Source organism: Trichechus manatus, unplaced genomic scaffold (genome assembly GCF_000243295.1).
Source record: "Trichechus manatus latirostris isolate Lorelei unplaced genomic scaffold, TriManLat1.0 scaffold00001, whole genome shotgun sequence".
NCBI lineage: Eukaryota > Metazoa > Chordata > Mammalia > Sirenia > Trichechidae > Trichechus > Trichechus manatus.
In genome coordinates this window covers 44,766,425-44,794,211 of record NW_004443937.1, presented here as the reverse complement: position 1 = coordinate 44,794,211, position 27,787 = coordinate 44,766,425, and the positions used below count along the sequence as shown (strand labels likewise).

Genomic DNA, 27,787 nt, shown 5'->3' with positions numbered 1-27,787 from the left:
GTCAATAAATGTAAACCCGTTCTATAGAATTCTGAGCCTTCGGCTTCAAGAAAACAGAGCACTAATGTATTTTTATAGAAGCTGAACCCTTGAACTGTAGAAACTTTCTGACAGTGTTAGAATTTGGTGGCAACTCTGGGTCAAGCCTTTTTATGTTGAGAGGGGGAAAAAAAAAGGATGCTAAGGGGCTGGAGACAAGGTAAAGAGAAAATTCTAGAGTTGAGAAAGTGCTATGAAGTGCTACAGAGTTCTGGAAATAATAATAATAGCTGTCACTAACTGAGTACTCACTAGGTGTTGAGCATGACAAAGCATCTGTAGCTACAGTATCGTTAAAAATCTCAGACTAGCTTTCTGCCTTAGAGAAAACAGAGGTTTCCCTAAGGTTTCAAAGGTGGAAAGAGGCAGGGCAGGATCCATTCAGGTATATTGGAGTTCTTAAACATTCTGCTACATTGTAGGTGCCCCAAACATCATCCTGTATCCCTCACCATTCCACAACCCAGGAGGCTACATTATCTTTTATGTAACCAACATTTGTCAGACAGCCTTTGGGAGATCTTCCTCATTTCAGTTTTTTTCTTTTTCTTTTTTTGATAGTAATTTCTTGTAGGTTTCTAAACTCAATGCTTGTTTTGCAAGCAATACACAAAAACATTCTTTTGTTAAAAACATAAAACATGACAGGCAAAGCTGGAGTTTGTTTAGGCAACCGCCACTAGTCTCAGTCCCTCCTTGCATTTCTCCTGGAACGTCATGGTGACCAGCCCGTAAGACTCACCCTGGTCACGTGCAACATATAGTTCTCAGTCTGGGAGAGTCTAGGGAAACTTTCCAGGAGGACTCTAACTACGTTCTGTCTTTTCCAGAGCCTCTTAGTATGTCATTCTACCATCCTCAGCATGCTCCCTTCATCTCATGGGCCAACATAACTTCCAGCTTCTGTTATCATGCTGAATTTCCAGTCAGTGGGGAATGAGAAAAGGGAAGGAGAAGGCATACTCCTTCCTTTTCATAATGTGAACTGAAAGGTGCATATATCCCTTTTGCTCATATCCCATTACCTAAAGCGAAGTTACCTGGTTGCACTCCTTGCATGTTGTTTTGTAGTTACGGCAAATATCGCTAATGGTTTCCCAATATCCATTCTTCCTTTCTCTTTTTAGTAAGAAACTCCTTAAATTTTTACTGGACAAATGGTTTCCAGGCTAAAGGCATATTTCCCAGCCTCCCTTATAGCAGTGGTGGGATCTAGCCAGTTCCCTTTCCTGTACTCTCCTGGCCTGACAAATAGGTCTCAAAACTAGGAAGGAAGGCAAGTCTATAAGATTGGCCACTGTGGAGTTTCTGTAACCCATTTCTGCTGTCAAATTAGGTCTCGTCCTCAGAAAGTTCTGACATAAATGCCCTGGAGGCCCCTAGTCCCTACCTGTTCCCAGCATATGGCCACCCTAGCTGCAAGAGAAGCTGAGAAACATTATCCTTAGCTGGATAATCATGTTCATCTAAAATTTGACAGTGTGTGTGTGTGTTTATGAAAAGAAAAAGGGAAAGATGGAAATTGGAGGAAAACTAACAAACTATCACATTTAATCAAAACATGCAATGCAGTTAAATTAGTGCTCAGAGGTGAAGTCTGCAACCTTAAATGTTGTGAAAAGAAAGGCAATAGAAAAGTAATGGGATCAGAACTCAAGAGTTAGAAAACAACAGAGTAAACTCAAGAAAAGCAGAAAGAAGAAACTAATAAAGACAAAAACAAACATTAATGAAACAGAAAACAAACAAGAGACGATCAACAAAAACAAAGGCTGGTTCTTTGAGAAGAGTAATTAAATAGACAGTGCCTGGCAAGACTGTGGAACAAAGACAGAAGACACACAAACAAATTCAGAACCAGAAAGGGAACATAATTAAATATGGAAGAGTAACTTAAAATATAACAATCTCATGTTAATCTGAAAACTTAGACAAGATAGATATTTTCCTACAAAAAAAGTAAATTAACAAAATTAACCTGTGGTTTAAAGTGTTGAAAAGCAAAGATGTCACTTTGAAATAGGCAATATCTTGGTATCTTGGTATCTTGGGTGAAGGGTGAGACAGTACACAATACTGGGGAAACCAGCACAACTTGTACAAGGAAAGGTCATGGAAGCTCCACAGACACATCCAAACTCCCTGAGGGACTGAATGGCTGGGTGGAGGGCTGTGGGGACTATGGTCTCGGGGAACATCTAGTGCAATTGGCATGACACAGTTTGTAAAGACAAGGTTCTACATTCTACCTTGGTGAATAGCGTCTGGGGTCTTAAAAGCCTGTGAGCAGCCATCTAAGATACTCCACTGGTCTCATTCCTTCGGGAGCAAGGGAGAATGAAGAGAATGGGATACAAGGAAAAGATTAGTCCAAAGGACTAATGGACTACAGCTACCAAGGCCTCCACCAGACTGAGTCCAGTACAGCTAGATGGTGCCCGGCTACCACCACTGACTGCTCTGACTAGGATCACAACAGAGGGTTCTGGACAGAGCTGGAGAAGGATGTAGAACAAAACTCTAACATACAAAAAAAAAAAAAAGTTGAAATTAAAAGCCCAAAACGAGCCTCGAAAAACCAGGTGAGTATGGCCCTCAGACACGCTTTTAGCTCAGTGGTGAAGTCACTTCCGAGGTTCACCGTTCAGCTGGGGATTGGGCAGCCCCATAAAACAAAACGGGACTAATGAGGCACAGCAGTCCAGGGACAAGGGCCAGAAGGCAGAAGGGGACAGGAAAGCTGGTGATAGGGAACCCAAGCTTGAGTAAGGACAGTGTTGATGTGTAGTGAGGTTGTTAACCATTGTCATAGGGCAACAGGTGTACTAACTGTTCAATGAGAAAATATTTCTTTCTGTAAACCTTCATCTGAAGTAAGAATAGCAGCACAATTGGAAGAGCGTAGTTGATGTCACTGAACTGTGCATGTAGAAATTTTTGAAATGCTGTATCTTTGGCTATGTATATTTTCACCAAAAAAAAAAAAAAAAAAAAGGTCGAGAAGGAAGAGGGTTGACATGTTGTGGGGTTGTTAACCAATGTCGTAAAACAATATGTGTACTACTGTTTAATGAGAAACTATTTGTTCTGTAAACCTTCACCTGAAGTACAATTAAAAAAGAAAAAGGTAAAAAAAAAAAAAAAATGTCACTTTGAGGACTAAGGTGTGCCTGACCCAAGCCATGATATTTTCAATCACCTCCTATATGTGCGAAAGTGGACAATGAATAAGGAAGACCGAAGAAGAATTGACGCCTTTGAATTATGGTGTTGATGAAGAATATTGAATATACCATGGACTGTCAGAAGAACAAACAAGTCTGTCTTGGAAGAAGTATAGTCAGAGTGCTCATTAGAAGTGAGGATGGCGAGACTTCGTATTATGTGCTTTGAACATGTTATTGGGAGGGACTGTCCCTGGAGAAGGACATCATGCTTGGTAAAGTAGAGCGTCAATGAAAAAGAAGAAGAACCTCAATGAGATGGATTGACACCGTGGCTGCAACAATAGGCTCAAGCATAGCAACGATTTTGAGGATGGCGCAGGACAGGACAGTGTTTCATTCTGTTGAGTTGCTGTGAGTCAGAACCGATGCGATGGCACCTAACAAGAACAACAACAACTTGAGTAGGGAAAAGGACTTACAAGGACTTACTTGAGCCTAGAAGGCAAACATCTACCCGCCGTACCTCTACCTAGGGCCCCCCTTCCACACACACGTATTTGTGGCCCAGGTGGTTTTTAAGTTGAGTTATATCACATCTTACAGGATCGATAACTTCTACCTTCTACAGATTGTTTTTAGACTTTACAGAAGGTAAAATACCTCAAATTCTGTTTTGAGAAAAGTATATTGTTGATTACCGTAGTGGATGCTGTGGCAAACTGCCCAATCCCTCTTTCAGGAGCAAGGCATGTGTCCCTCCAACTTCTGGGAGTATTGGCTGCTGATGGCTCACTAAGTCCCTTTCCAGAAATTGTCCTCAGTAAAGGGAACTGCCTTGCCCACAGAGACACTCTCTTCCCAAGGGACAGCTCACATCCAGTGACTGGTAGATGCAATGGTACAAAGGTCTGGCCCTCCTGAATCAATTTAGAACAACTTTGAAGAACCATTCCAGTTCAGGAGCTCCGAGCATCCTAGGCCCATCTGCTGAGGCCTCCACTGTGGCTGCAGCACCATTCCATTCCTCCCTCTGCTCCAGCCCCCACAGGTATTGATCCTGACAGCCAGGCCCACAAACATCCTGCGCACCAGCCTCTGCCCTAGAGTCTGTTTCCTGGGGAACACGACTGAAGACAGTAACAAAACCTGACAAGAACTATGTGTGAAAGGAAAATTATAGGCCCAGTTACATTAGGAGGAAGTAGACTTATCTCAGGACTTGAGACAGTGCAGTACGTGAAACCTGGTAATGTAATTGTAACTCACTGCAAAACAAATTAAAAAGGAAGACTGTAATCATTTCACCAGCAGAAAAATAATTCATACAATTCAACTCCAATTAACGATACACACATACAAATATATATATACACATATATTTAACCTCAGTCTTATCCTGATAAAAACATCAAATTCCAGTAGCATCCCACAAAATGCCTGACTAATACCCCCCAAAACTGTTAAGATCATAAAAACGAGGAAAGTCTGAGAATCTGTCGCAGCCGAGAGGACCCTAAAGAGCCGTGAAAAGTAAATGTAACGTGGTGTCCTGGATGGGATCCTGGAACAGGAAAAGGACGATAGGAAAAAACTAAGGAAATCTAACTAAACTATGGACTTTACTTAATAATAACTTGTGAATATTGATTCAGCAGTTGTAGCAAATACATCATAGTATACCATGAATAATGTAGAAGCAGGGGTACATAGGAACTCTCTGTGCTGTCTTTGCCATTTTTTGTAAATCTAAAACTGTTATAAAAAATAAAGTCTATTTAAAAAAAAAGACTGGAAATTTACCAATATTAATTGCTATTCTTTCTGACTTGTGAAAATAATTAAGTAAGACAAAGGTTAAAAAGTACTTCCAATAGAACCTGGCTTACAGTAAATGTTCAATATCATGCTACCTCTTGGAGCCCTGGTGGCACACTGGTTAAGAGCTTGGCAGCTAACTAAAAGGTGGACAGTTTGAATCCGCCAGCTGCTCCTTAGAAACCCCCTGAGGCAGCTCCACTCCATCCTGTAGAGGTGCTATGAGGCCGAATCGACTCCCTGGTAACAGGTTTTTTTAAATTTTTTATTGTCATTGTTATCATTATCATGGATTTTTATTTCTTCTTTATACTTTTATGGGTTTTTTGGTAGCAAATATTTATTTAAATCTTGCATAACTCAAGCTTCACAAAAAGCCAACCTAATTGAAAATTGGGTTCTCCCTCTAAAACCTTAAGTATTTCAAAACTTGAAACAGTTAATTTAAAAGTAAGCAAATAAAACAACAACAAAAAATCCCTGCAGCAGATCCTGCTGAAATACTGTTAAAAAATCTAAATGAGCTTAATCTTTACAAAAGTTATTTTAGCCCAAAAGCTATAAAATCAAAGCTGTCTCTGTTATACAAAGAAGGGAGAAGACCTTTGACTTTGTGCCACCGTTTCTTTAGGATCTCATCTTTTTAATCAAATTTGGCCACAAATGAAATTTCTGCATGCCCTGTTTTCAGGTGATTCCTGTTGCAGAAGAAGCCAAGCACAAACCCCAAAGAATAACTGCTTAAGCAAGTAGGAAAGTGTTCCATAATAGTTTGCAGAGAACTAGAGTTCTGGGTTAATCTCTGGAACTTGATCTGGACCTCGACCTTGCTAGAGGAGACACAGAATAAGCCCTTGAGGGTGGAATAGATAGGGGTGAATTGGACCAACTAAGACTGGCTCCTTGGTCTGGATTTCAACTTTATATCACCTTTTTCCATATTCCCTGGGAGAACGAGATCTGCTTCGAGATTTCTCATACTCATCCTTAGATCTGCTTCGAGAGCAGAAACAGGAGTCCTGATGAGACTTGGGCTTAGATTTACTCTTTGATCTGGATTTCCTGCCTTTTGATCAAGAACAGGCTCAACCCTTGTTCTGTGACCTGGATCTGGAGAAACTTTTTGAGATACTTCAAGACCTACTGCGGCTGCTCCTGTGACTTCTACTTCATGACCTTCTTCTAGGCCATGACGTTGATCTACTTCCAGAGTAAGACCACCTACGGCTTCTTTGTGGTTTGTCTTCACTGAGCCTAACGTTTCTGCCATTTATCTCTGTTCTATCCAGTTTATCCAAAGCACGCATCATGTCAGAGTAGGAGCGAAACTCAATCACGCCCTCTTTGGGTGTTTTTTTGTGAGCATCAGAATAGGTCACTTCACCTGCTTCTCTCATGAAACCCTTTACGTAAATCTTGGCAACTGCAACAACTAGAAAGATTTTCTACAATAAGCCTGTATTCTGCACTAACAAAGCTCATTGCCATGGAGTAGATTCTGACTCATAGCAACCCTAAAGGACAGAGAAGAACTCCCCACAGGGTTTCCTAGGCTGAAATCTGTACGAGAACAGATTGCCAGGTCTTTTTTTCCCAAGGAGCACTAGTGGATTCAAACTCCTGATCTTTCAGTTTGTAGCTGAGCGCTTAACCACTGTGCCATGAGTGTACAAACAGGTGGTCCATACTTGTCTCTGCCAGAGGGTCTCCAACTACCGTAGCCACCTAGCCCTCGATCCAGGGCAGGGCTGGGGCTGCTTTCTGTTCATGAGTGCCCTGCAGAGCTCCTGGCCAGGGCAGGAGTTCTCTGACTCCACCAAGTCAACTCATCTTTGAGGTCTACTTGGAGAATGTGGCCATAGCCACTCAGAAAGCACTGGGTGTCCTTCTCCTGGACATCATAGCTAAGGCGTCCTGTGTAGACAAGCAGCATGTCCGTGCAGGCAGAGGCAGAGGGGACGGGGAGAGCCAAACACTCTCACATTGCAGCTGTGGCAGAGTCCAGCCACACAATCCTTAACTTTTCTATATTTAAAAAATTCTATCATAAGTACATATTACTTATATCATCAGAAATTTATTTTTCAAAGAAAGAACAACCTTCTAGGACACAAATATGCCATAACTGATAGTGAGGCAGCTCTGTGGCCAGTGGAATAGCTCATCAAAATCTCACTTTGCCCTTCAGTCCTAGAAGATGACGTCTTGGCAAGCAGCACTTGGACTTGCTTTTGTGTCGCGTGGTCCCAGAAGGTCTAGCCTTTCTTGAAGTAATTCTCCATCTGAAGGATTTCTGAGGAATTCATTCTCTCCAGGAACCAGGATAGACACATGTTTTAGCTCTAAGGTCAGAATCAAGAGTAGGAACACCCCTCTTTCTTCAAAAGAAGATAAGGTTGGCCTGTGGACCAGGCTGCTGGCCACCACCTCCACGAAGTCGTGGCCTTTTGGGGCTCTGGGGCTTGAGAAGAGAGAACGCCTGGAATGCAGCTGTGAACGCTTGTTAGGAAATAACAAAGAGGTAAATAAAAGGACATCCAGGTAGCTCAAAGGGTCCATCTGAAGCTGAAAGAGGAAAAGGAACTTAACTTACAACCTGTACGTAGGTCAGGCTACAGAACCCTGAGGCCTGGTAGACAGAGTGGTGAGGGCAGATGTGGGCGTGACCCACACATAGGAAATGACATGGCAGTTGTGGCTAAACGTGAAGGGAAGGAGTCCTGGGAAATCATTTATGAGCTATTAAAAAAGTTTTTTGCAACTTTCGATAAGCAGGATTATTTACTGATCTCTAGTGGATAAAAAAAATGAACAAATCTGTTTTGGAAGAAGTATGGCCAGAATGCTCATGAGAAGCAAGGATGGCAAGACTTTGTCTCACATACTTTGGACACGTTATCAGGAAGGATGAGTTCCTGGAGAACGATATCATGCTTGGTAAAGTATAGGAGATGGATTGACACAATGGCTGCAACAATGGACTCAAGCATAGCAAGATTGTGAGGATGGTGCAGGACTGGGCAGTGTTTCATTCTGTTGTTTGTACATGGGGTCACTATGAGTCAGAACCGACTCAAGGGCACCTAACAACAACAATAGTGGAGAACGCCATGCCTCTAAATAAAAACAGAAAGTAAGGAGAATAGCCAGTCCAAGCTAGAAATTCCCTGTGTGCTGCCACATTTTAGGACACATTATGGTCTCACAATACTGAATATTGGAAAATTGTACAACACAGACCTATCTCCCTGTACCCAGCCCTCTACCAACCTCTGCTTGTCACCCTGAAATGACATGATGAAAAGGAATTAGTCCAGGTTGACCCGTTAGGAAAGCAATAGAAAATAAATAACTTTTTTTTTTTAATCTGTTAAGGTAGCTGTTTCTATCTATTTTACTTTCCCTTCCCTTTTATCATTTTCTGTTTTTTTCTGTTAAAATCTGTCGCTTAAAAGTTGGTTTTACAAATCCTGAGAAATCTATGCTTTATTATTTTCAGTACTTTTATTTATTAAAGAGGCATCCAATGGTGTAATGAAGCCCATTTGTACCAGCACAAAAAAAAAATCTTAGCCAGTGAAAAATCTATATAGCAAACATCATAGTTAATGGTTAAACATTAGAAACATTCCTTTTAAAATCAGGAAAAAATATAAATATGTATTGTCCTTTGGCACTATTTAATATTAATTGGACATTTTAGCCAATTGAATGAGGCAAGAAAAAGAAAATACATAAAATTAATATGGAAGAAGCAAAATTATTATTTATTTGCATATGATTGTCAACATTGAAAATTCAAGAAACTACAAGCTATTTAGCAGTATTTGGGGAGCTCAGCAAGTTTGCAGAATACGAGATCAATATACAAAAGCAACACTGTCCCTGCTTTAACCAATTAGAAAATCTAATGACAATAATAAAAATAACCCAACTCACAAATGCATTAACAACTATATGGCTACCTAGAAACAAGCCTAACAAAAGATATGCAAGACCTTTAAGGAGAAAATAATTTTTAAAATTACAGAAAGATATAAGAAAATCCTAAATAAAGGAGAAACCACATTTTTTATTGTGATGAAAATATACATAACAAAATATACACCATCTCAGTAATTTATACATGTACAATTCAGTGACATGGATTACATTCTTCAAGTTGTGCAACTATTCTTGCTATCTTTTTCCAAATCATTCCATCACAACTAACATAACACAATGCCCCCAAGCAAAAACTTCCTCTTTCCCACTCCCTCCTACTCCTGGTAATCACTAATAATCTTTGGTTTCTATATATTTGCTTTCTTCATGTAAGTGAGACGATACAATAGTTACCCTTTGGCGACTGATTTATTTTACTCAGCATGATGTTTTCAAGGCACATCCAGGTAGTGGCATGCATCAGAATTTCATTTCTCTTTATGCTGTTGTCATTCTTAAGTGTCCTCGAGTCCGTTCTGCCTCATAGAGACCCTTTGCACCACAGACTGAAACCCTGCCCCGTCCTGCGCCGTCCTCACAATAGTTGTTATGCTTGAGCCCATTGTTGCAGCCACTGTGTCAATCCATCTCATTAGGGTCTTCCTCTTTTTCCCTGACCCTCTACTTCACCAAGCATGATGTCCTTCTCCAGGGACTGATCCCTCCTGATAACATGTCCAAAGTATGTGGGACATAGTCTTGCCATCCTTGCTTCTAAGGAGCATTCTGATTGTATTTCTTCCAAGACAGATTTGTTCGTTCTTTTGGCAGCCCATGGTGTATTCAATAGTCTTCACCAACACCACAATTCAAAAGTGTCAATTCTTTTTCGGTCTTCTTTATTCATTGTCCAGCTTTCACATGCGTATGAGGCAATTGAAAATACCATGGCCGGGGTCAGGCACTCTTTAGTCCTCAAAGTGACATCTTTGCTTTTTAATATTTAAAGAGGTCTTTTGCAGCAGATTTGCCCAATGCAATACATAGTTTGATTTCTTGACTGCTGCTTCCATGGGTGTTGATTGTGGATTCCAGTAAAAAGAAATCCTTGACAACGTCAATCTTTTCTCCGTTTATCATGATGTTGCTTATTGGTCCAGTTGTGAGGATTTTTGTTTTCTTTATGTTGCAGTGTAATTCATACTGAAGGCTGTGGTCTTTGATCTTCGTCAGTAAGTGCTTCAAGTCCTCTTCACCTTCAGCAAGCAAGGTTGTGTCATCGGCAAAACACAGGTTGTTAACGAGTCTTCCCCCAATCCTGATGCCGCTTTCTTCTTCATATAGCCCAGCTTCTCGGATTATTTGTTCATCATACAGTTTGAATAAGTGTGGTGAAAGGACACAACCCCGATGCACACCTTTACTGATTTTAAACCACGCAATATCTCCTTGTTCTGGTCAAATGACTGTCTCTTGATCTATGCACAGGTTCCACATGAGCACAATTAAGTGTTCAGGAATTTCCATTCTTCCCAGTGTTATCCATAATTTGTTATGATCCACACAGTCGAATGCCTTTGCATAGTAAAAAAAACACAGGTAAACATCTTTCTGGTATTCTCTTTGGCACAGTCCCTACCGTCCATAAGTCTACAGTCTTTCAAGGAGGAAAGGGGCTGCAGAAGTGAGTAATGTAGGCTCTTGAGAAAAATCTATTTAAATCTTGAAGTCTAGATGTGATTATTTTTAATATACAAAATCTAATGTGACTCTTATTCTGAACGGTTAGTACCTCTTTCTCTCGGCAGCAACAGAAATGAAAATTCCCAAGGCACTTCCCATTGAATATAATAAGTTTTCAAGATGAACGCATTGGTGATTCCGCTCAAGGTACATAATTATCACAAAGAAATTATTCCATGAAGCATGGATGTCAGCAGATATATTTTTCATTTAGAACTGAATATGAAAATCTTCAGGGTAAAACACAGTGGTGTATTATTTAGTGTCTTCCAGTTTTAGAGGAGAGTGAAAAATGGAGTTATTTAGACTTTTGACAGTGTGAATGTACTTTAAAAATGACTGTGGCAATGAATTTTATTCTAGACTTACCCTTTGATACCAAAAAAGGAAACACACATTTGGGCTACTTACATATCTGTCGACACAGCAAATTCTATGATTTTTTTCACTCTGTTAAGTCAACACCACCATGGTACGCTACAGGCATTTGGGGAGCGGAGATTTCTCTCCTCAGGTACCTATTATGAGGTTAGCTCATCCTCCTGGCCTAAAAGTATTTTAAAAGCTTCCTCTGAACAAAGTGTTACTTTGCCAGGTCAACCACAGGCCACTGCCTATGGTCATGGCTCAGGGCAGGAGGTGACACTCACCTTTCTGACCAGGCCTGAGACAATATTCGTATATTCCAGACACCATATATTGTATTTTAGATCAGCAATTTCCAACAGAGGTGACTGATTCCCTGGGTGGTACAAACGGTTAACATGTTCAACTGCCAACTGAAGGGGTGGAGGCTTTAGTCACCTAGAGGCACCTCAGAAGAAAGGTCTGGTGATTTAATTCTAGAAAATAAGCTGTTAAAAACCCTATGAAGCACAGTTCTACTCTGATACACATGGGGTCACCATGAGTCAGAATTGATTCAGCAGTAACTGGAACCCCAGGGGACATTGGCTTTGGGCAATGTTTGGAAACATTTTTGGTTGTCACAGAGGGGCAGGGGTGCTAAGGGCATCTCGTGAGTAGAGTCCAGGGATGCAGCTAAACATCCTGCAGTGGACAGGACAGCTCCCCCCCAACCAAGAGTTATCTTGCCCAAATGTCAGTGCTAAGATTGAGAAATCCTGTTCTAGAAGGAAAGTATAGCAGAGACAGCTAAATTGTTTTTTCTGTTAGCATACACGTGGAATAAGTAAGAATTTGATACATTTGAATTTAAGGTTCGAGTTACAAAATCCACGAGAACCCATGACAGACACAGAGGTGGGAAGGGCTTTCCTAATCTATTTAGCCTGTCTGTGAACTTTAGTCATGGAGTGGAGGCCAGCCCTTCTCCAGTTGTCAGAGAGCACGATTTCCCTGTGTCCTCACCCTTCCATCCCTCCTTCTCTTCTCCCTCACTGTGCCTTTGCCTATTTAACACAGCTCTGTCCAATGGAACTTTCTGAGATAATGAAAATATTCTCTATCTGTGCTTTCCAATATGGTAACCACTAGCCATATTCAAGTCGAATTTGGAGAAAGAAGTAGAACGAGAGATGTAACTGCTAATGTCAGAAGGATCTTGGCTGAAAGCAGAGAATACCCGTAAGATGTTTACCTGTATTTAATTGACTACACAAAGGCGCTTGACTGTGTGGATCATAAAAAAAATTAAAGATAACATTACAATGAACGGGAATTCTGGAACACTTAATTGTTCTCAAGCGGAACCTGCACACAGAACAAGAGGCAGTCGTTTGAACAGAACAAGGGGCTACTGAGCAGTTTAAAATCAGAAAAGGTGTGTGCCGGGGTTGTATCTTTTCACCATACTTATTTAATATGTATACTGAGCAAATAATCTGAGAAGCTCGACTATATGAACAAGAACACAGCATCAGGATTGGAGACTCATTAACAACCTACGATATGCAGATGACACAACCTTGTTCGCTGAAAGTGAAGAGGACTTGAAGCACTTACTGATGAAGATTATACCCCAACATAATCCTCACAACTGGATCAAATAAGCAACATCATGATAAACAGAGAAAATATTGAAGTTGTCAAGGATTTTGTTTTATTTGGATCAAAAATCAATGCCCATGGAAGCAGCAGTCAAGAAATCACACAACATATTGTATCAGGCAAATCTGCTGCAAAAGACCTCTTTAAAAAGCAAGGATGTCACTTTAATGACTAAGGTGTGCCTGACCCAAGCCATAGTCTTTTCGATCACCTCTTATACATGTGAAAGCTGGATAATGAAAAAGGAAGACCAAAGAAGAATTGATGCATTTGAATTATGGTATTGGCGAAGAATATTGAATATACTATAGACTTCCAGAAGAGCGAACAAATCTGTCTTAGAAGTACAGCCAGAATGCTCCATAGAAGCAAGGATGGATAGACTTCGTCCCATGTACTTTGGACATATTATCAGGAGGGACCAGTCCCTGGAGAAGGACATCATGCTTCGTGAAGTAGAGTGCCAGAGAAAGAGAGGAAGATCCTGAACAAGATGGAAGGACACAGTGGCCGCAACAATGATCTTGAACATACCTACTATTGTGAGGGCGGAGCAGGACCGGGCAGTGTTTCATTCTGTTATAGGTGGGATTGCTATGAGTTGGAATCAACTTGATGGTACATAACAACAACACAATCACATGTAGCTATTGCACACTTGAAACGTGGCTAGTGTGCCCGTGCATCTGGTTTTTAAATTTAATTTTAATTAATTTTTATTGAATTGTAAACAGCCACATGTAGCTTGTGGCTCCCATCTTGGACAGTGCAGATTTAGCCTTTTCACACCCATCTCTTCAGACTCTTCCTGGGTCTGACATCAGGCATAGATTGTCATCGTTTTCAGCTCCCATACATTTTACTTCTGAAATGTCGGAGAAGGTGGAGAAAGAGTGTACCATGTGACCTGGCCTCCAAAAGAAATACCGGCAAAAAAAAAATCAGGTATTTTGAACTCCAAAGGTTAACCTTTTGGGATTTATAAGTACATAAAATGATTTACTGACTTGTCTCCTATATATCATTTTGCTAGTAGAGTGCCTCTCTCTGTCCCGGCTTAAGTGACTATACACAAGTTTTCTTCTATTATAGTGGTGGAGTGTGGCTCTCAAAGAGAAGATTGGATCTTTCAACTGAATTAATAAGAACATTATATTTTTCCATCCCCCTCTCCCTCCCAGACATCTTTCTTTTCTGTTTATCTTTCTTCTATCTTTTCCTTTTTCTCCTTCACCCTCCCTGTGGCTCCTTGTTTACAAACCCTCTATAAACTGGGCCCTGATTACCTCTTCAGTTTTAAGGGAAAAAACTCATTAAACATTCTTTGGGATTCCATGTCTTTGCCTAACTAGCTAACAGGAAAAAGACTTTTTTAACTGACTATACCATGTCTCCTTTACAGGATATCCTTCATATATAGTTGCCTGAATTATTAGTTCAGATCCTCTGAGAAGCAGACACCAAGTAGGATGAGATGAGCAGGCGCTTTATTGGGGAAAATGCCTGTACGGGGAGAAGGGAAGGAGCTGGAAGAGGTGAGAGGTCTCAGGGCGGGAAGAGTCAAGATGGCAGAGCCGTTCTAGTTACACTTCAGCAAGGCGTAAGGGGAAACCTCGAGCCAAAGCCACCCCTCAGAGGAGCCCTTGACTGGGAACCGATTGAAAGAATGGTCTCGGCACAAACGTGATTGTAGACCTGAGCTCAGAAGCTATGGTCAGTGACCAACTGTGCTCCCTGCAGGAGGAGATCTGAGAGGCGCGTTTTCATCCCCAGCACATCCGTGGTAGACGCAGACTGTCCTTGGCCTGGTGCATAAAACACCGGTTTGTTCAGAGGAGGCTCATAGAATGCTTTTGGAGAGTCTCCTTCCCACACGACACTCTTTCCTGCAGCAAGGTGCTTTCAGTTCTTCCAGTCCCCAGGCTCTCGCTCACTCATAAGCTTAAACACATGTTCCTTCGGCCTCCAGTGAGACTCCACCATTTCCCCAGACGAGTTCCTTCAAATGTCTGCTTAACCATCCTTCCACAGGGAAGTATCCCTAGCTCCTGATCCCCTCACATCTCTTTGGCCTAATGTTCATTCCACTGGACTCTTAGCACTTTTAAAAATTACCCCTTTGTCTACTAAATGATACGAGCCACGAAGGCACAGGCTGTATCTCTCCCATTTACTGTTGGATCCCCAGAGTCAGGCATTGAGCCAATTAATATTTCTTGAAAAAACTAATACTTTGAGTCTGATGTGCTAAAGGAGAAAAAGATGCATAAAGCAGTCTATACCCTCAATATGCTTACAATCTAGGAAGGGGTTCTCAGCAGGAGATGGTGTAAGCCTATCAGAATTAATGAAATATCTGAATTAAAGGGCTTTTCAGAAGAACTGATGCTTCATGTTCCTGCATTCAAGGATCAAATAACCAGTAGGGTGTTCAGTTAAAAACCTACTAAGCACACTTCAATAGTTGATAAGGCTAATGATAACAACTGCTCTACCTGCATGTCAATGGGAACTCCAAGCAGGAGTTTTAAAAGCCATCTAGGAAAATGACACTAGTTCACACCGATGGTGGCTCAGTGGTAGAAGGCCCACCTTACATGCAGAAGACCTGGGTTTGATTCCAGCCACTGCACCTCGAGCTCCATCATCTGTCAGTGGAGGCTTGTGTGCTGCTGTGTTGCTAAACAGGCTTCAGTGGAGCTTCCAGACTAACACAGACTAGGAAGATAGGACTGGTGATCTACTTCCAAAAATGAGACAATGAAAACCCTGTGGATCACAGCTCTACTCTGATGCACATGGGGTTGCCATGAGTCAGAATGGACTTACTAGCAATAGTTTTTACTGTTGTATTTGCAAATATACGTTAAACTGCAGATGTAAATACAAGGAACCTCCCACCTTGCCTGGTAGCCATTACACGGGTTTAGCAATTATCAACATTTTACCAATATATTCTTCCCTGCCCCCAATTTTTCTTTCCTTTTTTTTTTTTTTTCTTGCTGGAGTATTTTAAAGCAAATCTCAGACATCATGTCATTTCTTGTTAATACTACATATTGTACCTCCAACAGATATGGACTTAAAAATAACTATAATGCTATTATACACATAGCAACATTAATAATATACCAATTGTATCCTTTTGACCACTGAATTTAGCCCTGCTAAAAGCCAATTAATTCCCTTTGTCTGCTTAAGACTGCTTAAGATAAATTTTCTGTTACTTTCGACTAAATAGTATACTGAATAAAATATGGGAGAAAAGGTTTGAATTATTTAGGAGTACAGTAAGTCCCTGGGTTAAGAACGTCCAACTTCCGAACAGCTTGTACTTAAGAATGGACTGCCATAAAGTCTATTGTGTTAAAAAGTTTAAGTTAAATACAATGGTTCGTAATAACAAACACACACACTACTTTGTGACACTCATGAAGTGTTTCTTAAGTGTTTTATATGGCTAGATAGGTAAAATATATACTATATACTAAGACAAACATTTGACTTAACTGACACTAAATAAGAACCGTATGTATCTGCTCCGACTTACCTACAAATTCAACTTAAAGACAGACTTAGGAACGGATCTTGTTCGTAACCTGGGGACTGCCTGTACACATTTTTTTTTCAGACTGACTTTGATGGCATACATTCATGTATGAGTAATGATTGTACTAAGAATCATTACATGTAAATAACCTTGTCTAGCTCCATAACTCTGCATGGTTCACAAAACGCTTTTGTATATAGTCTGCTCACTGTAGCAGGTGGGCAGTGCTTCTCATCCTCAGCTTACGTGAGGAAACTAAGATACAGATTGGTTGAGGGACTTCACTAAAGTCAAAGAAAGTGATGCGAAGGCTCATGATCAGAGCCTGGGCCATCTTCCTCCATACACTCCCATTGGCTCCTCGTGACTTTTTCCTAAGAGACTCCTAAGTCACTAGTTTCAGGTCTTTAGGAGCATCTATCAAAAACCCTAAGAAGCAAACGTGCATTAAGAACAGTTCAGACAAGTGTGTGTGTGCATGCGCGTTTCAGTACAAGACGAACAAGACAAGAAAACTGACCCGATGTCCTAGACAATACTCACGCACAGCTTCTTTAAAAAAAAAAACTGGCAAAAATTTCCAAAAGAAAATATTATTAGTCCTTTTAAAGAGGTGCTTACCTAGCAATACTGAGCTTTGATCTAGTGCTCCGAAGTCAACTCAATAACTCTTCTCGAAGAACCTACATCCCAAGACCTTTAAATTGTCTCATGGTCCATTTGTTTCTAATTCAGAAGGAAGAAGCCCAAGCTGACCCGGAAGTATTTGAACTCAAAGTTCCAGGAAGTTTAAACGAACCAAAGAGAATGCTTGGCCATGGGTCATTACCCCTGGCATGTCTTGCATAGCTTCCAGTTTGTTTATACTGACAAAGCTTTTTAAGATAAGGAATTAAAATGCTCCCTAAAAGCAGAAAGTCTGGGTGCCCGCCTCAATGCAACAGGTAGCTCATTCCCAAACACTTCTGAAAAAGGCCTTTGTTTGAGATGCTCTCTCTCCACGTGAAGGAACAAGGGACTTATTTATCCATGACCAAAAGACAAAAAGGCATGCAAGCTGTTCCTCCCTACATCAACATGAGTAAGACCCAAGGAGAAAGACAACCCCACACGACTATAGGAGACGGTTAAAAGCAGGTAATTTTCTCCTCCCTGAGGCTCTGTATGGAGGTGGTTAGAGTGGGAACCAATGAGAAATACTGGGAGCTTCTGTTCACAGCTTAGATAATAATTTCCTGCTTGTCCTCAGGCAGATTGCCTCATCAGTTTGAGGAGCCTTGATTAAAAGTGTCTCAATTTACCCACCTAAAATAATAGCTGTTTCATCAGGGGTATTGTGGGGCTTAATTAAAGTCTGTGAAGGGCAATGAGATCCTCAGATAAGACCCTGTGTAAACACTAAGTACTGTACGTCTACATACATATGCTGCCACATAGAGTGCTCGGTCCACACAGCTGAATTACCTGACAAAATTGTTTTCTTCATCCCATCAACATGTCTCGTGCTAGTTCTCTTGCCCCAGATTTAGAACATGACTTCCCTCAGGCCTGCCAAATGCTTAGGTAAGACACCTTGGTTAAGCCTTAAATGCCACAGCCAACTTCAGGTCACCTGCCTTCCTACTGAATTTCTCAAATCTCAGGCATTCATTTCTCAAACTCACAGATTTTACTATTTCTGCTTACTGTCTGTGCCATTGTTTCCTTCAGACTTTTAAAATGGGACATTTATTTGCTTTAAAAAGTTTACCTAGGGCAAAAACTTTATGACTGTTGTTTTTAGACAACCGGAATTTTCTAATATACATCTATCTAAATACTTATTAAATTTTTTTAAAGTTTTATTCATGTTATTTTTAAATTATCTTGCATACCACCAGTTTATGCATGTAACATTTAGATGAGGTCAAAAGTAAAGATAATTCAAAATTGTATATAATCCCCAGGCAATTTATATTTTATATTTGTAATACATTTTGATGCTGTTCTTCTTGGCAGTTTTATTAGTTAGTTACTGCAGTGTAACAAACTATCCCAAAATTCAGAGACTTAGAACAAAAACCATTTATTACTCCTTCAGGGTAGTTGATCTGGGTTAGTTGGGTGGTTCTGCTGATCTGGGCCAGGTTTAGCTGACCTTGGCTGGGCTTGACTGTGTGTCTGTGGTTAGCTGGCAGGCTGGCTGGGGCTTGTTGGTGTAGAATGGCTGCACTCACTTAGCCAGTGGTTATTTGGATTTTGCCTGGGAGAATGGAGGTGAGTGGACCACGTATCTCTCATCTTAAGATAGGCTGCACTAGACTTGTTCCCGTGTCAGTGGCAGGGTCCCAAGAGAAAGCAGATGCTGCAAGGTCTCAAGGAGCCTAGGCTGGGAACTGTAACAGCCTCATTCCCAACATACTTTATTGGTCAAAGGAAATCTCAATGTCAGCAGAGTTTCAAGTGCTGAAGACCCAGACATTGCCTCTGCAGAGGAGGGATGCAGAGTCGTATCGCAGTGAGCATCCTGGAGTCGGGGCAGCGAAGACGCGCAGCCATTCTAGTTGAGCTGCCACAGTGGCTCTAAGTTTCTGTTCAGATTTGGCTGAGGAAAATAATAAATGAGTGGGCCTCTCTTAAATTCACATGAAGTGATGGAGGAAGGACTACCTGGAGTTAGGAAACCTGGATGCTGTACTCCACTAGAAGTGGTTTTGGATCAGCTATTTCCCCCCTTATGTCTCAGTTTCTTCACCTGCAAAATGGAGGGGCTGGATGACTATGAGTCCTTGAACCAAGGGATTAATATGGTTTATTAGTTGGGATTAGATTTTGCTAGAGTTCAGAGTTGCTGTGGTGGTGCTGAAAACTACTGAGGACCCAGATTCTTCCCACTTTTCCCTAAGTCGTCCCTACGCTGTGGCCCTCATCCTCATGGTCGAAGAAGCTGCTGGAATTCTCACCATTATATGCTGAGTTCAGCCAACAGGAGGCTGTGGTAAACTCAGTAATGCCCCTCAAAATGCTCATGTCCTAATCCCTGGAAGCTGTAAGTGTTACATTATATAGCAAAAGGGACTTTGCAGAAGTGATTAAATTAATTAAGGATCTTGAGATGGGACAATTATCCTAGATTATCCTTAGGCAAGCCCTAATTGTAACTACAAGTGGGAGCTATAAGGGGAGGCAGAGGGAGAGATAGCAGATAGCAGAGATGGAGGCAATGTGACAACTGAAGTAAGATGCTACACTGCTGGCTTTAAAGATGGAGGAAGAGGCCACAAGTCAAGGAATGCAGCTGTAGAAGCTGGAAAAGGCAAGGAAATGGTTTCTCTCCTAGAGCCTCCAAGGGACTGTTCTGACACTTGATTTCAACCCAGTGACACTGACTTTGGACTTCAACCTCCATAAATGTAACAGAATAAATGTGTGCTGTTTAAACCACCACATTTATGGTAATTTGTTACAGCAGCCATCCCCATTGAGTCAATTCAGACTCATAGCAACCCTATAGGACAGAGTAGAACTGCCCCATAGGGTTTCCAAGGCTGTAATCTTTATGGGAGCTGATCGCCAGGTCTTTCTTCTGTGGAGAGGCTGGTGCCACCAGGGCTCCTGTACAACAGCATAGGAAATTTAATACAGAGGCTCATTGCAAGTTCCACACAATACTTTGATTTTTAACTCATTGGTCAAAATTTGTTCACATGGCTACACATGGCTGTGAGGTGGTCAGGGAAATATATTGTTTTTCTGGGTGTCTTTAGTAACTCTCAGAAAGAAGAGAATGATATTAGGAAACAACCGATCATGTCGGCCACAGATGGAGAGAAGATCATCAACATGCATTCAACCTATGTTCACTGAGCACCTAACAGATATGCCAGGCACTGTTCTAGGCTCTGGGTATACACTGGTGAACAATACAGACAAGATTTCTACTCTCATGTAGCTTACATTCTACTGGGGAAAGACAGAAAACAAACAAAGCTGTATATATATTGTACACACACACACACACACATATATATATAATGTTAGTCGAGATATGAAAAGAAATCACTGCTATGAAAAAATGAAGCAGGTCTGGGAGGTATATGGCTATTTTAGAAAGGATTTTAGAAAAGAATATGAGAAGCAGCCTGTTATAAGAAAATAAGGAGTGATAGATAGGACTAGAGGTAACTGTATGGTGCACACTGTGAACAAAGGCATTTGAAATCAGACTTAGAATACACCAGGGACGTCTTCTGTAGTGGCAGTGTGAGTGCTCCACGGTCCCTCTCCCTAGTGAAACAACCATAACTTGTGAAAATTATCCAGAAAAAAAAAAAAAAAGCATTTAAAGTCTCTGGAAATTGTCCTCAGGTCGTACAACAAATGAAGACACATTTATTCAAGAAAAACTACTAAATATTCACCGTTTACACTTTCCCTATATTCTAGGGATGATAAATGTAATTCAGGAAATTGAGTTATTTGATTTAAAGGGGAAAGAGAGAGACTTCCCTACCATCATCCTCGCTACCAACAGCACCAACTCACTGCTTCTGGGAGAGAAGGGTAAAGGACAGAAAATATTTGCACAGAAACAATAAAATCCAGCTTTAAACTTAGAAGCAGTCCTAAAGCAGAATTTGGTACAAGATCCTGAGTGCAGCCAAGTGCTCCAAAGGAGAGGAAAGAGGTGCTACAGGAAAGTTCGTGGCAAGAGGACCCAGCTTTGTGCAACTGGCTTTTAAAGTAGCCACGTCACCATCTCTGTTTCTTTCCTCCTCTCCCACCAAATGGTTTGAAACTGGACTTTTCAAAGTTGTTCTTTTAAACAATCATTTGCTGTCTTTAAAAAGTTTTAAATGGCCGTCTCGGTAAAAGTGAAATCAATATTCTCTCAGCCTGGGCTTTTAGCAGATAATGTCTCCCCATAAATCATGGGCATAATGACACTGGAAGAATTCATCACCTCATTACATTTACATATGATGCACCGCATTGTTCTGAGGGGAAGGTTATCTTCCCTGCCTGGGACTCTGTCCAGAAACAAATAAAAGACCAAGGGACCTGATTATTTCATGGTCTGTTTATAGACGCTGCTGTGGATCAGTTTTCCGTCTGTCAGCTACTTTTTCTTTATAGTCTTTCTGAGCACACACTACAGGGATATATCCTTCCAGCTCAAGAATTTCAATAACCTTTAAAACTTTATTTGTTGAAGCGGCGTGTGTCCAGCTTGAGGATGACTCTGGGCTTCTTTTTATGTCAGTGCTAGGCCCAAGATCATCAACAAAACAGTCAAATACTTACTGAGCACCTACTATGTGTCAGGTACAGCACTGTATTCTGGTATTAAAAAAAAAGTTGCTATCAAGTCAGTTTCAGTTCATAACAACCCCACACATGTCAGATATTCTAGAAGTAGATCACCAGGTCTTTCCTCTGAGGCAGCTCTGGGTAGATTCGAATGGCCAGCCTTCGGGTCAGCAGGTGAGTGGATAAACCATTTGCACCACCCAGGGACACACGGACACAACAGTCAGACACGGTCTCTTCTCACTGAGCTAACCGTCAAATGGGGGAAGATGAGTGTCAGAAAACTCTTTACAAATAAGCATGCAGTCATCACTAGTTGTAAGTATTGGGAAGGAGAGATAAAGTGTGCTATTTATACGGAAACCTCCTGTCTGGAGTATCAGCAGTCAAGAAATCAAATGATGCGTCTGTTAGGCAAATCTGCTGCAAAAGACCTCTTTAAAGTGTTAAAAAGCAAATACATCATTTTGAGGACTAAGGTGGACCTGACCCAAGCCATGATATTTTCAATTGCCTCATATGCATGCGAAAGCAGGACGATAAATAAGGAAGACCAAAGAAAAATTGATGCCTTTGAATTGTGAAGTTGGCAAAGAATATTGAATATACCATGGACTGCCAAGAGAACAAACAAATCGAGAGGCGGGGCCAAGATGGCAGAGTACTCAGACACTTCTTGTGGTCTCTCTTACAACAAAGACCCCCAAAAAACAAGTGAATCAATTATATATGATAATCTAGGAGCCCTGAACATCAAAGGCAAAGTTGAGGAACTGACTAAGTGACAGGAGGAGGAAGAGACAGTTCAGAAGCAGCGAGGAGCTGCCAGACCTGACCTGGCAGGAACCAGCACCCTGCTGGCTGGATCAGCTGGCATGCACGATGAGGCAAGCAGTGGTGCTCGGGACATGTTTTCCACATCAGGAGAGACCGAGCGGCAGAGAGTTGGCTCAAACCTCCAGAACCAGCAAGAAACAGTGCTTGATCAGTGAAAGATAAGTTCATGCATCTAACCTACCATGCAGATCAAAAAAATACTCCCTTTGGGAAGAATCTCTCTCCCATTTACCCGCCGCCTCTCTGCTCTGCACTAGGTCAGGCTGGCTTCAGTGATTGCCACGTACCCTGGGCCGGAAGTAGGTCCCGCTGCGTGCCCTGAGCCATTCTCCCCTCTTCGGAGAAGGAACAAATTAATAAACAGGAAAAAATAATCTGCCAGCTCCCCTAAGCTGGGAACTCAGGGTAGGCACAGCTCCTTTACCTAGGCACAGGCATAAGGGGTCCACAGTCTTTGAATTCCTTTCACCCCTGCATAGACCTGTGTGGGCCCATTTCAACAGCATAGGCATTCATTAGCTCGGTACACCAGGGTATATACCTGAAGCCTAATTTCAACTATATCAGCTATATGGTGGAGTAGCAGGTTTGTGGTATTTGACACCACTCTCCCCATTAAGCAGGGTCCTCACCTACCCACATCAGGGGACTGAGGGCTGGTGGCTCCAACCATGTCACCTAGCCACCAGCGACAGGGGTCCAAAAATAAGTGGTGCCTCCCAGTCCTTACAGCCAACAGCATTGGGTGCCCATAGTCTGGCTGGAAAAGCCACCTACCTATGTGCTGTAGGGAACAGGGAAATGCTTTCTTCTCAGACACTCAGGGGCAGCTGTCAGTCCCCTGCCTTGCTCAGCACTTCACACCCTATTGCAGCCAGACACCGGTGCCTACTTCAATCACCCCTGCCTATCTAGGACTGTAGGTGAGAGCCTGCACCACACACTTGGTGACCAACTACCTGGACACCTGAGCTGAATCCATAGAAGATAAGTAAATGGTCTCCTGAGCTCACATACCTAGTAACAGTTCTAACCACCTGGTGACAGGATGTGAGAGCTTCAATGGTGCCAATAATCAAACTAGCTCACACGAGCAGCCTATCTGGGCATATCAAAACAAAACAAAACAAGAAGATAGGACACAGTAAGCAAACATAAAATAAATAAATATAATAACTTATTGATGGCTCGGAGACAACAGTCAGTATCAAATTGCATAAAGAGGCAGACCATGATGGCTTCAGAAAGCACCCAAAATAAATAATTAAAAAATATTCCACAAGAAGAGAAGTTCTTGGAATCACCAGAGGTAGAGTCCAAGAGATTAATACACAGAGCTCTTAAAGAGATCAGGAAGGAGACCATGCAAAATGCAGAACAATCCAAGGAACACATAGACAAAGAAATAGAGGAATTCAAGAAGGTTATACAAGAGCTGATGACAAATTTTAACAGGCTGCAAGAAACTATAGAGAGCCAGCAAACAAAAATCCAAAAGATTAACAATAAAATTTCAGAAATAGACAACTCAATAGAAAGTCAAATGAGCATAATTGAGGCAATGGCAGTCAGAATTAGTGAGATTGAAGATAAAGCACTTGACACCAACTTCTTTGAGGAAAAATCAGATAAAACAATTAAAAAAAGAAAGAAACCCTAAGAATCACATGGGAGTCTATCAAGGGGACTAACTTCTGAGTGATTGGAGTACCCGAACGGGGGAATAACAGAAAATAGAGAATTGCTGAAGATTTGTTGGCAGAAAACTTCCCTGATATCATGAGAGATGACGATATCTGTCCAAGATGCTCATCAAACCCCACATAGATCCCAAAAGAAAGTCACCAAGACGTTTTATAATCAAACTTGCCAAAACCAAAGATAAAGAGTATTTTAAGAGCGACTAGGGATAAACGAAAAGTCATCTACAAAGGAAAGTCAATAAGAATAAGCTCATGATCTTCGACAAGGGCCCAAAGTCCATCAAATGGGGAAAAGACAGTCTTTTTAACAAATGGTGCTGGCAAAACTGGATATCCATTTGCAGAAAAATGAAACAGGACCCATACCTCACACCGTATACAAAAACGACTTCAAAATGGATCAAAGACCTAAATATAAAATCTAAAATGATAAAGATCATGGAAGAAAAAATAGGGACAATGCTAGGAACCCTAATACATGGCATAAACAGAATACAATCCATAACTAACAATGCACAAATACCAGAAGACAAACTAGGTAACTGGAAGCTCCTAAAAATCAAACACTTAGGCTCATCAAAAGACTTCATCAAAAGAATAAAAAGACAACCTACAGACTGGGAAAAAAATTTTGGCTATGACAAATCTGATCAGGGTCTAATCTCTAAAATCTGCAAGATACTGCCAAACCTCAACCACAAAAAGACAAATAACCAATTAAAAAACGTGCAAAGGATATGAACAGGCACTTCAGCAAAGAAGACATTAGGCGGCTAACAGATACATGAGGAAATGCTCACGATCATTAGCCATTAGAGAAATGTAAATCAAAACAACATCTCACCCCAACAAGGCTAGCATTAGTCCAAAAAAAATACAAAATAATAACTGTTGGAGAGGTTGTGGAGAGACTAGAACACTTATACACTGCTGGTGGGAATGTAAAATGATAAAACCACTTTGGAAATTGATTTGGCACCCCTCAAAAAGCTAGAAATAGAAGTACCATATGATCTAGCAATTCCACTCCTTGGAATATATCCTAGAGAAACAAGAGCCATCACAGGAATAGACATATGCACACCCATGTTCATTGCAGCACTGTTCACAATAGCGAAAAGATGGAAACAACCTAGGTGCTCATCAACAGATGAATGGATGAACAAATTATGGTATATTCACACAATGGAATACTACGCAACAATAAAGAATAAGGATGAATCTGCGAAAAATCTCATTACATGGTTGAATCTGGAAGGCATTATGCTGAGTAAAATTAGTTAGTTGCAAAAGGACAAATATTGTATAAGACTGCTATTATAAGAACTCAAGAAAAGGTTTAAACACAGAAGAAAACATTCTTTGAAGATTATGAGGGTGGGAAGGGAGGGAGAGGGGTATTCACTAACTAAGTAGTAGACAAGAATTATCTTAGGTGAAGGGAAGGACAGCACACACCACAGGGGAAGTCAGCACAATGAGATTAAACCAAAGCTAAGAAGTTTCCTGAATACAGTCAAACACTTCAAGGGACAGAGTAGCAGAGGTGGGGGTCTGCGGACCATGCTTTAAGGGACATCTAGGTCAATTGGCATAACAAAGTTTATTAAGAAAATGTTCTGCATCCCACTTTGGTGAGTGGCATCTGGGGTCTTAAAAGCTACTGAGTGGCCATCTAAGATGCATCAACTCGTCCCAATCCACCTGGAGCAAAGGAGAATGAAGAAAACCAAAAATACAAAGAAAATATTAGCCCAAGAGACAGAAAGGACCACATAAACCAGAGACTCCATCAGCCTTAGACCAGAAGAACTAGATGGTGCCCAGCTACCACCAATGATGGCCTTGCCAGGGAACACAACAGAGAGTCCCTGAAGGAGCATGAGAAAAGTGAGGTGCAGAACTCAAATTCTAGTAAAAAGACCAGACTTAACAGTCTGACTGAGACTGAAGGGACCCCGGAAGACATGGCCTTCCAGACTCTCTGTTAGCACAAATCTGAAACCATTCCTGAAGCCACCTCTTCAAACATAGATTAGACTGGACTGTAAGACATAAAATGATACTCGTGAAGAGAGTGATTCTTAGCTCAAGTAGATACTTGAGACTAAATGGGCAGCTCCTGTCCGGAGGCAAGATGAGAAGGCAAAAAGGGACAGGAGCTGGTTGAATGGAACAAGGAAATCCGAGATGGAAAGGAGGAGTGTGTTGTCACATTATAGGGAGAGCAACTAGGGTCACATAAGAATGGGTGCATAAATTTTTGTATGAGAAACTAACTCGAACTGTAAACCTTCACTCAAACTGCACACACACAAAAAGGGCATGTGTGTCTGTCTTGGAAGAAGTACAGCCAGAAGCACCTTAGAAGCAAGGATGGTTGAGACTACCTCTCAGATTCTTTGGACGTGTTATCAGAAGGAACCCGTCCCTGGAGAAGGACATCATGCTTGGTAAAGCAGAGAGTCAGCAAAAAAGAGGAAGACCCTCAACGAGATGGACTGACACAGTGGCTGCATCAATGGGCTCAAGCATAACAACGATTGTGGGGATGGCACAGGACCGGGCAGTGTTTCCTTCCATTGTACGCAGGGTCACTATGAGTGGGAACTGACTCAACGCACCTAACAACAACAAACCTATCTGGTGAGGCACAGATTATGGAAAGCATCCCTTGGAGGGAAGCTTAAAGGAAGACCTAAAGGTTAGGTATTGGAATTAGAGCATTCTAAACCAAGGGAGCATCCTACTCAATAAATACTTGATGAAGGAATGGATGAATGAACCAAAGAACCAAAAATAATAATAATAATAAATGAATGAATAAATGGTTTAAGTAATGGCTCAAAATTATGGGAACTATTCATTACCCAAAGAGAGCCAAATAGCTGAACTGTCAATGATGACCTGTGTAGACCTGTGATGTTATCCCTTCACCACAAACTCTTACCATTTGTGCAGACTGCTGAATCCTGGCCTGGGTAAGTGCTTCAGAGAGAGACCTGAGTGTGAATTCAGAGCTCAATTTCTTCAACTGTAAGACAAGAATAACAAGACATTCTTAAGGCTGCTATGAGGATTAAAAGAGATCACTTATATCAAAGCAGAAAAACACAAGGGTTAAGGAGCTGGACTGGGTCTCTTAGATCCGTGTTTGAATTCCAGCTGGGCCAGTACTTCGCCATGTAACCGTGGGCAAGTTACAAATGGTTCTGTTATAACACAACATACGTGTTCCTAAAAACCACTGTGCTATGCAAAATTGTGAAATAAGAACCACAGAGCTGATGGAAGTAATGGGGTTAGAGGAACAACACACAAAAACTTCATAAAAAAAATTAGGAGCCTAATAAACGGTAGACAGTTTTATACTTGTAAATGATTAAGAAATATACAAACCTGACAATAAATATGTCTAAGGCCTGAAGTCTGTGGATGTGGGTATCAGGAGGGTTGCTGAGAAGTGAAGGGTTATCTGAAATTGGATGGAAGGTCGAGGCATCCTATGTGAATGGATGCGGCACATCACACACATGGTGAACTAGGGTACCTCGGGGTGTTTAGGGCGTGCGTGTGTCTTGTGTATTCCCACGAGGTCCACTTTAGGCAGGTGTACTTTTCCATACGCACCCAGCATTTCTTGCAGTGGGTGAACACATGCGAAATGCACTCACCCAGCATTTCTTGCAGTGGGTGAACACATGCGAAAT

At 41.4% G+C, this 27,787-nt stretch overlaps 1 pseudogene; it reads right to left on the bottom strand.

The window, feature by feature from the left end:
- Positions 1–5,816: 5,816 nt before the first annotated feature.
- Positions 5,817–22,701, bottom strand: LOC101355144 (serine/arginine-rich splicing factor 6-like; annotated as a pseudogene).
- Between the last annotated feature and the right edge of the window lie 5,086 nt (positions 22,702–27,787).